This window comes from Nerophis lumbriciformis, linkage group LG03 (genome assembly GCF_033978685.3).
Source record: "Nerophis lumbriciformis linkage group LG03, RoL_Nlum_v2.1, whole genome shotgun sequence".
Taxonomy (NCBI): Eukaryota; Metazoa; Chordata; class Actinopteri; order Syngnathiformes; family Syngnathidae; genus Nerophis; species Nerophis lumbriciformis.
Genome location: NC_084550.2, coordinates 43,062,501 through 43,073,180, shown reverse-complemented (window position 1 = coordinate 43,073,180; position 10,680 = coordinate 43,062,501). Strand labels below are relative to the sequence as shown.

Here is a 10,680-nt window from a genome sequence, read left to right as displayed (position 1 = left end):
CTTAATTGTGAACGATAGGCAAAATTCCAAACAAAGTGCAGTTCCCCTTTAAGACTTAACAAGTGACAGAATTTGAGACATTTTAAGGTCTTTAATTACAATTACAATTAATTACAATTACCTCCCTAGGGAGGTGTTTAGGGCACGTCCGACCGGTAGGAGGCCACGAGGAAGACCCAGGACACGTTGGGAAGACTATGTCTCCCGGCTGGCCTGGGAACGCCTCGGGATCCTCCGGGAGGAGCTGGACAAAGTGGCTGGGGAGAGGGAAGTCTGGGCTTCCCTGCTTAGGCTGCTGCCCCCGCAACCCGACCTCGGATAAGCGGAAGAAGATGGATGGATGGATGGATAATTACAATTATTTAGATTTAAAACTTTTAAGAGCCGATAGATACCTTATCATTAACAAAACAAATGACTAGTTTCCTCTCCTAAAAAGTACTTCAATGCTTGGTAGCTACAAACAGTGGGTGCAAGAAATTTAGGCCCAACTAAATTAGTTGCCTTTTTTACCGTTACTGGATTTATTTCTGGATCATTTTAAACTAAAACAAAAGGAATGTGGACTACACACAAAATGTACTCTATTATCTCTACCAAATAAACTCATTAGTTACTGACATTTGAATTAACATACATTATGACATACATTATTATTTATGGTCTGTGACTGCTAATAATCAAAGATTGGAAATAAAAATGTTAGATAATGCCACCGAAAGATCACCCATCACAAGTGAATGCGCCATGTGATTACTTGTACATGTAATATATCACTGCTCCATATACTGGTCAATAGCATTGTAGTGATGGGTCTGAAGTTGACCCATTATAGTAACATCTCAAACTTACTGCAGTACACTTCCCACATTTTGTGCAGGTCTGCATGAGCACACGCAGAAGAGAACAACATATTGTTCTGATTTGGAGCATTTCCTGCAGAACAGAAAACACCAGAGAAAAAAACAACAACAACAAAGATTAGACATCTGCCTGAATGGGTATTGTCGACATAGGTACATCATATGCTTCAGATCTCCTGTTTAGCTATTCAGAGTTAAAAGCTTGAAAACCACAGCCAGTAAAACATCAAACAGATTACCAGTATCTCTAAAAGTAAACTAGCCAACATAACAACAAGCAAGAACATGAAACGCTGAACGCATACTCCTAAAGCTCTTGTTATTTCAACACATCCCATAATCATAATACAAAGAAGACTTCAAAAATGCGTGAACACAGTAACTCTGTGCTGTTTCAGTTGGATGAGTGTGCAGGAAGTTGTTCCTCTCTGGAAAGAACTGTCCTGCATGCTGTCTCATAACAACTCTGCAGTTTATTTATAACTTCCCCACAGTGAGCGTGCACCAGATCACATGCACCCCTGCCGTTAAGAATGCAAGTGCAGCTTGTACATACAATACATCGCTTGGTCCTCATACCTGGAAGTGACGTCATGTCTGACTTTAGCAGGATTTTAACTACTCGGAACAAATGACACGGTTTAGGTATTTTCTTCCCTATCATGCGGTCCATTTCAGATGTGTGTCATCCAGTACAAGCTAACTTTTTTTACACACAGTGTGGGCATGTATTTGTGAAAACATGAATCTTTACATTGTTATCAGTGCTGTAATTCCAGTATTTTCCAAACAAATACAACACATATATATAAGACCCACCAATATCAATCTGATTGTCACTGATGTCACTCATTTCTGTGCTGTGTACAGCACAGAAATGAAGTTTATAAATGAGTACCATGTTTTTTTAGACTATACGGCGCACTTAAAATCCTTTCATTTTCTCAAAAATTGACTGTGCGCCTTATATTTGTAATAATTCTGGTTGTGCTTACTGACATCAAAGCAATTTTATTTGGTGCATGGTGTAATGATAAGTGTGACCAGTAGATAGCAGTCACATAAGCGATGCATGTGGACTGGAGGTTGACGTCTTCTTCAATAAATGATGCTAGCAAGTACCTGTAAGCAAGCAACAACAAAACGTTGATGTTTCATTGAGATTATGGAACATTACACACAGCGCTCAAAAATCGACTTTGGTAAGCTACAAAGCCACACCGCTTGGTGGATTGTCCGAGCATTATGGCTACCGGAGTCAGACGTACTGTGCTTCAATATACGCTATTATTATTATGGTGTGTGTATAAGGACCCCAAAATGGCACCTATTAGGAGACATTATCTGGCTGTATAATCACTCGACATACAGCAATAGCTACCTCTCTTTGTTTATAATGTATATTTTCTGCTGGAGCTACTCTCTATTTTATGTTGCAGCTGTTGCATATACTGTACTATTTTACATGGTAATTGGGATTTGTTAAATGTTGTATATGTTATATGAAAATATTATATAATAATATAATATATCAGTATATATCATATGTAAATATTACATATATGTTATATTTTATATTACTACTATGGCACATTTTAGTCTGCTTTATACCTTTTGCTTTCGCCCTCTTTTTGTGCTCTTGTGTGCACTATCCTTTCCATCCTTTGTAACTGAGCTACTGTGTGGAACAATTTCCCTTGTGGATCAATAACGTTTGTGTAAGTCTAAGTTTTGTTTCGCAATATTATGCAAAACTAACTGTTCTTACCTATTGGTATTTGCTGATGTGTATTTGGAATCTGCATAAGTCCCGAAAATTGGCGCACGTCCGCCACTGTAGTCAATAGGCTCCTTTTTCTCATCCTCCGCTGTTGCCATTTCTAATACAAAGTAGTGCACAATTCCAATTTATAGACTCAATATACTCGCTATGGAAGCGGTAAAAACTACCGGTACTACAAAGATAACCGAGAGAAGACACTGTCGAAATGGAGGCACGTAAATAGGAGCGCCGTATCCTAAAGAAACGGTCAGAAAGCGGCTTGAAGAAGGTCTGTAAAACATCATCTATGCAATATTTTGAGCAAAGAACCACCATTACATGTTATGGACCACAATAAATTATTTTACAGGTGGAAAAATAATTATAATATGACCCTTTAATGTGCCTTATAATCCGGTGCGCCCCATGGGCCGAAAAATACGGTACATTGCAACTTGTCGGGTATGAAAATATTGAAAGTAAATCGGCAATCAAAACAAATTGAAGTGCTGCTCCTCAAACTAAAATAACTATTATGCTAAGTCGAGTGGTTAGGTAGCCTGGGAAAAAAACAGACGGTTTCTCAGCTGGCCTGCAGCAGAGTGAGGTGAGTTGGAATGAAAAAGGGGGGCTTAGGCAAGGCTGGCTGACCTGGGCCTTTGTTGGCAGATGGTGGGAAGCGCCACCTTGGCCTCTTGCACTGAATGCTAAGCAGCGCCACTATTGTCTGGCTAGCGCACGCATGCGCCAAGCGTTCCTCTGGCAACCAGGAACAGCAACAAACTACACACTCTCAGTCAGTCAGGCACTGCACCATCACGTTGCTGCACCAGAGTCAACATCCTGCAAGTGGGAATTGACGTGCTCCCCCATTCCTGATCTTTGAGGAGAGAGGTCAGTTAAGAAGGCGACATTTAAAACGCTCAGGCATGAACGTCAGATGCATTGCTGGGTGGAGAAATGCTCACAAAGATGAGATATGTCCATTCCAACTCAAAGCTAATCGACTTCACCGGTCCAAAAAAGTACTGCTTAACAAAAGTCCCATAATTTACTGTTTTTAACCAAGTCTCAGAGGTCCCACAACAGTGTACCGTAGTAAGTATTTGAAATGTAGCCTAGATGTTGGGATTTAGACCCTTTAAAAAAACACACCTTTTTGTGTGTTTGCAGTTTCAATGCTAATAAACTGTTTTTGTTCGTTCCTAATCTGATTTTTTTACACTCAAGTGACACAGATGTGATTGTGTTTTACCAGTCTAGATGCTCCAAAGTGCTTCAAATCTGATCTTTTGGCATCAGATTTAGGCCACATCAAGAGGTAGTCTGAATCTAATTGGAATCTGACTTCAGTCTAAGCAAGGGTGTCAAACTCAAATACAGAGTGGGCCAAAATTTCAAACTGAACAAAGCCGCGGGCCAAGGTTGAACAAATTAACCTTTTAATAGGGACCCAAACAAGTTTTGCATTGAATATTGAACAAGCAAGGCTTATATAACTTTATAGTGACATGCAAAATCGAGTTTCAAATAATAATAATAATAATTAAAAAATATCAATGGTTTATCAAATACAATTTAAATAAAAATGTAATGCCTCTTTTCTATTTGCAGCCTTCTGAGGTAAATATCAACATTAACTTTTTCCACAGGATAATAATTTTAAAATAAAATAACAATGAATAAACCAACCATTCAGGACTTTAAACTGCTCAGTTTGCAACACACTAGGTAATCTAATCTGATGTGCCCAAGCCAGATACCTGGCATCTTTTCTTGGCTGCTAGTTCATTAATGTCGGGGCTCAGGCTTTGAGCTGAGGCAACCTTCATTATCGAACTAAGGTGTTCATCAGTCATTATATCTCGTAGTCCACCTAGTAGTCGTAGTCGTGGGGGCGTGCCTTAAAGGCACTGCCTTTAACGTCCTCTACGAGCTGTCGTCACGTCCACTTTTCATCCATTCTAACAAGGTGCCGGCCCAGTCACAAGATAAGTGCGGCTTTTGTACGCACACACACGTGAATGCAACGCATACTTGATCAACAGAGATACAGGTTACACTGAGGGTGGCTGTACAAACAACTTTAACAATGTTAAACTGTTAATTGTAGTTTAACATTGTAGTTGGAATGTAAACTTTTAAACATCCAAGTTGAAAACAAATAAAATATACTCCGCTTGGAAGCAAAAATTGGCACTTGAAAAAAATAACAACCAAAAGCAGTGAAATAAGTTCTGTCTCTGTTGAGGAGCAGGTGGAAGACCCTCAAATATACACAACCAAAACAATAAATAAAAAGGCGAAATAAAGTTATTGTGAACAAAGTTATTAGTTATTATTGTGGTATTGTTTAAAGTGCTAAAGAAGTAATTATACACAAGGCACAATCTTTTAACCAATTTGTATTTTTTTTTAAATAACTAAAACAGGCAATATACTTTTTTGGCAGAGGAAATATCAAATTGTGTTCTGGCTTCATAGGAACCATATTATTTTTAAATTTAAATATGTTTCTTATTCTATTTAATTTGTAAATGCTTTTTTAATAGATGTTTACTTATTTCCCTTACGGTTTATGTGACGTCACGGGAGTTCACTTCCTGCTGAAGGGAGTTGGCGTTGGTGTTTAGACAGTAATGTGTTCATACAAGTTTCGATTGGGGAATGACGATTCTTAATGGGGAAAGACGTTAATGTCTCTTATTTACATGTTAGCATTTAAGCTAGCTAGCAAAGTAACATCAGTTGGTCTCCATAATATTTCTCAATCATAGTTTTTCGATCATTTTAATTGAATACGATAATACTAACCGTGGGGAGTTTTATTATCATTACTACTGTACTACAAATGCCATAGCTGCTAAAACCAATGCAGAAGAGTGACCGCTTTAGTAACCTGCAACAACGCATACACATGGCGATTATCGGAGCTGGCAAACTTACCGACTTCATTTTCATTTATCGTCCAGTTAAATTACTTATCAAATATTGGCCCAGGCCTAATAGGGCGGCCTGATCGACACCCCTAAAATCCTTCTTCCGAAAAAAAGTACAACCTCGTCCTTTCTGTCTCACTGCCACCCTGATGCAACTTAAGCTTTGCTTCTGCCTACTCCTTTTCGGACATGCTGTAATGAGAAGCTGGAATCACGGTGCATCCGGAAAGTATTCACAGCGCTTCACTTTTTCCACATTTTCTTATTTTAGAATGAAACAAACTCATTTTTGTCCTCAAAATTCTACACACAATACCCCATAATGACAAGTCAAAATATGTTTTTTTAATTTTGCAAATATACATATATATATATATATATATATATATATATATATTTTTTTTTTTAATTATAAAAAAATCATCACATGTACTTTGTTGATGCACCTTTGGCAAAAATTACAGCTTCAAATATTTTTAAATACGGTGCCACAAGCTAGGCACACCTATTTTTGGGCACTTAGGCCCATTCCTCTTTACAGCACCCATCCAGCTCCATCCGATTGGATGAAAAGCATCGGTGCACAACCATTTTCAGATCTCTCCAGAGATGTTCAATCGGATTCAGGTCGGGGCTCTGGCTGGGCCGCTTAAAGACATTTACAGAGTTGAGCTAAAGACATTCCATTGATATTGTGGCTATTTGTTCAGGCTTGTTGTCCTGCTGAAAGATGATCTGTCACCCGAGTCTGAGTTCAAGAGCGCTCTGGAGCGGGTTTTCATCCAGGATGTCTCTGTAAATTGCCGTATTCATATTTCCCTCTATCCTGACTAGTCTCCCAGTTCCTGCCGCTGAAAACCATCCCCACAGCATGATGTGCCACCACCCTGTAGGGATGGTATTGGCCTGGTGATGAGGTGTGCCTGGTTTCCTCCAAACATGACGCCTGGCATTCATGCCAAAGACTTCAATCTTTGTCTCATTAGACCAGAGAATTTAGTTTCTCATGGTCTGAGAGGGGTTAGTGCATGTGCCTCACAATACGAAGGTCCTGAGTAGTCCTGACTTCAATCCCGTGTGTGGAGTTTGCATGTTCTCCCTGTGACTGCGTGGGTTCCCTCCGTGTACTCCGGCTTCCTCCCACCGCCAAAAACATGCACCTGGGGATAGGTTGATTGGCAATACTAAATTGGCCCTAGTGTGTGAATGTGAGTGTGAATGTTGTCTGTCTATCTGTGTTGGCCCTGCGATGAGGTGACGACTTGTCCAGGGTGTACCCCGCCTTCCGCCCGAATGCAGCTGAGATAGGCTCCAGTCCCCCCCGCGACTTTTCTGTACCCTTCCCCAGATTTGTGCCTGGAGACAATACTGTCTCAGAGGTGTACAGACAAGTCCTTGGAATTCCTTCTTGGGTTGTGCTCTGCCTTGCACTGTCAAGTGTGAGACCTTCTATAAAAGACAGGTGTGTGCTTTTCCAAATCATGTCTAACCAACTGAATTTACCACAGGCGGACTCCAATGAAGCTGTGGGAACATCTCAAGGATGATCAGTTGAAACAGGATGCACCTGAACTCACTTTTGAGCATCATTACAAAGGCTGTTAATACTTATGTACAGTCGTGGTCAAAAGTTTATATACACTTGTAAAGAACATAATGTCATGGCTGTCTTGAGTTTCCAAAAATTTCTACAACTCTTATTTTTTTGTGAATATTTTTTTTGTAAAATGACGACTTTTATTATAATACTGCCAAAATTCTACGTTTTTCCTGTGAAATTGTGACCTTTTTTTTGTGAAATTTTAACTCATTTTTCACAACAAGCTTTTTTATATTTGCATAGTATGTATATATTATTAATGTTGTAAATACACATCTTTATATATCTAGAAATGAGAAAATGTTTTTGTGACCAATAAGTATTGGTCACAAAAAACATTCATGAGGTTTGGTTCTTTTATGATATTATTATGGGTCAAAAGTATACATACAGCAATGTTAATATTTGGCTACATGTCCCTTGGCAAGTTTCACTGCAATGAGGCGCTTTTGGTAGCCATCCACAATTTTCTGGTTACATTTTTGACCACTCCTCTTGACAAAATTGGTGCAGTTCAGCTAAATGTGTTAGTTTTCTGACATGGACTTGTTTCTTCAGTATTGTCCACATGTTTAAGTCAGGACTTTGGGAAGGCCATTCTAAAACCTTAATTTTAGCCTGATTTAGCCATTCCTTTCCTACTTTTGACGTGTGTTTGGGGTCATTGTCCTTTTGGAACATCCAACTGCGCTCAAGACCCAACCTCCGGGCTGATGATTTTAGGTTGTCCTGAAGAATTTGGAGGTAATCCTTTTTCATTGTCCCATTTACTCTCTGTAAAACACCAGTTTCATTGGCAGCAAAATAGGCCCAGAGCACAACACTACCACCACCATGCTTGACGGTAGGGTGGTGTTCCTGGAATTAAAGGCCTCAGCTTTTCTCCTCCAAACATATTGCTGGGTAGTGTGGCGAAACAGCTAAATTTTAATTTCATCTGACCACAGAACTTTCCTCCAGAAGGTCTTATCTTTGTCCATGTGATGTTTTTGTGACCAAAAAGTATGTGCTCCAACCACTCTATCACAAAAAATAAGAGTTGTAGAAATTATTGGAAACTCAAGACAGCCATGACATTATGTTCTTAACAAGTGTATGTAAACTTTTGACCACAACTGTACATGTGATTTCTTAGGTTTTTGTTTTTAATACATTTACAAAAATCTCAACAAAAAAAAACCACTGTCACATTATCATTATGGGGTATTGTGTGTAAAAAATTTAAGGACAACAATGAATGTATTCCATTCTGAAATAAGGCTGTGACATAAGAAAAAAGTGAAGCGTTGTGAGTACTTTCCTGATGAACCATATTGTAATTGTATTCATGAGTAATGGAGGTCTGCTTGTGGCTGAGCCATGCGTACGTTGGTCAACCTCACCTTTGGCTCGGTATCTAGCATTAGAGCTGAAACGATTCCTCGAGTAATTTGATTACAAAATATATTTGAGGAATTTTTGCTGCCTCGAGGAGTCGTTAAGTTTTTTTTTTACGGCATTTTGCCTCGTTTAGTAAACAGTCGTCAAAGCTCACATCTCGCGCAGACTGTTTAGGTATTGCACAGCGTGTTTACGTCACAGATCATACACCCCCTGCATCGCACAACACCGGTCTTCTAAATACGCTTGAGTTTATAAAACTTTTCCGCAGACATAACTCGCAATGGCAGACGACACATAAAGCAGTGGACAGAGCCATAGCAAAACGAGGGAATTAAGAAGCAACAAAAGTTGTCTAAGATGTGGGAACACTTCACACTAAAATCGAACGGAAATGCAGTAGTAGGCAAGCATTGCAAAGTGGAGCTCGCATACCACAATAGCACTGTAGCACCTGTTGAGAAAGCATCCGATTTGAGGGACGTCCGGAGGCGAGGTAAGTCATCTATTATGTATATAATGTAAACACAAAAGTTGTGTTAGTAAAATAAATGTTATTCATTATGATAACCAGGACGTGTTCTCGCACTCCCGCAAAGTCATCAAATGCCACCAAAAGGTGTTGAAAACTAACAAGGCTATCCGAGCTGTCGTGTTCAACTAGCCTTTCATTAGTAACCACGCAAAAGTAGTTGTGCAAAGTTATTCAAGTCATGCTACTTTGATAGCTTGCACTTGCACCCACTATAGTCTCTGTAGAATGTAAAAGTTCCAAGTCCTTGTTCACAGTAGTAGCATTTGTGTGCCAAGTTCCTGTCAGCCATATTGGTTCCGAATATGAAGTTGCACATTTCAAATGCAGTATTAAAGGCACTACCCAATCCACTTTTTATGTTTGATATAATGAAAACTGTTCTTGTTTTATTTTTGATACTAAGAATATAGTTTTATTTTAACTTTCTCAGGGAATATTAATTTTGAACTAATTTTATGTGTGTTTTCATCTCAAACATGTTTTGATGGCAAAATGAGAATTGATTGCTATTTTGCATGCAATGAATGCAATGAACTGTATTGTATTCTTAAAATTTAAAACTGTTGTTGTCATTATTAAGTGGTTTGTCTTTTTATATTGTTTATGTATTGTTGGCAGGTTGAAAACAGCTCAGCGGATTTGCGTGGAGAAACCACCATTTAAACGGCACCATATGATAATCATCAAAAACGCAAAAGAGACAAGAACTTAGTTTATGCGGTCACATAGGGCTGTGAGCGCACCTGTTTTTATTAGCACACAAATTGGCACAACCAACCACGGACGCATTTCAGCTGTGCATGTCAGCCTTCAATAATGAAAACAGGCATTTAGGAAATAAAAGACAATTAGGCCAAACGCAATAATTGAGGGCACATCTTAAAATGTATAATTAAACCTTGATTAAACAAAAATATGATTTATTCGATTAATCGATTGGAGTATTAGATAGAATACTCGATTACTAAAATTTTCGATAGCTGCAGCTCTAGCTAGCACGCTAATCTCTAATGCCTAACAGAACAAGCAGGGAGTGAACCAGGCAGGTTACACATGGTGGAAACAAACTACTAACATAAGCCTAACTGTAAGTGGAGATGACATAAGTGCGGTGAGTCGCCTTCTCAGGTAAACAGGCCAGCAAGTGCTAACAACACTTGGCACAGCACAGCCATGTTAATGGTTGACAAGCCACGGTAATGACAGTGTGCCATACCAAATAAACGATTAAGCTGAAATGGAAGATAATTGAAAAAAAACCCGACGTAATTGCCATGTCAGACTGAATGACGTGTTAAAACGTGTTCGTGTAATTGCTCGCTGTTGTCGGGTTTTAAGGGCTTATCGACCAGAGAGCTAACAGGCCCGTCAAGGTGCGGGTGGAGTTCAATGGGAGGGGAGGTGCAATCCCCCAAAGGCTGGGCCTTATTTGGGCCAAAATGTAAGGCACCCGCGGAGGCAGTTAGCTGCCCTGCTACGCTCAACGCGCATATTTACGCGGCTAACGCACCTTGCTAGCTAGCAGCCTTCCACAGCGAACAAAGCCGGCGCCGGTAGCCGGTGTCAGGGATGACGAAAGCCCGCTTTAACTAACAATGTCA

General features: G+C 39.5%; 1 protein-coding gene across 10 annotated transcripts in view; it reads right to left on the bottom strand.

Moving 5' to 3' along the window:
* The window catches only part of eif4g3a (eukaryotic translation initiation factor 4 gamma, 3a), a 107,649-nt gene that overhangs the window by 96,231 nt on the left and 738 nt on the right, over positions 1-10,680 (bottom strand). The gene's annotated exons all lie outside the window — the stretch shown is intronic.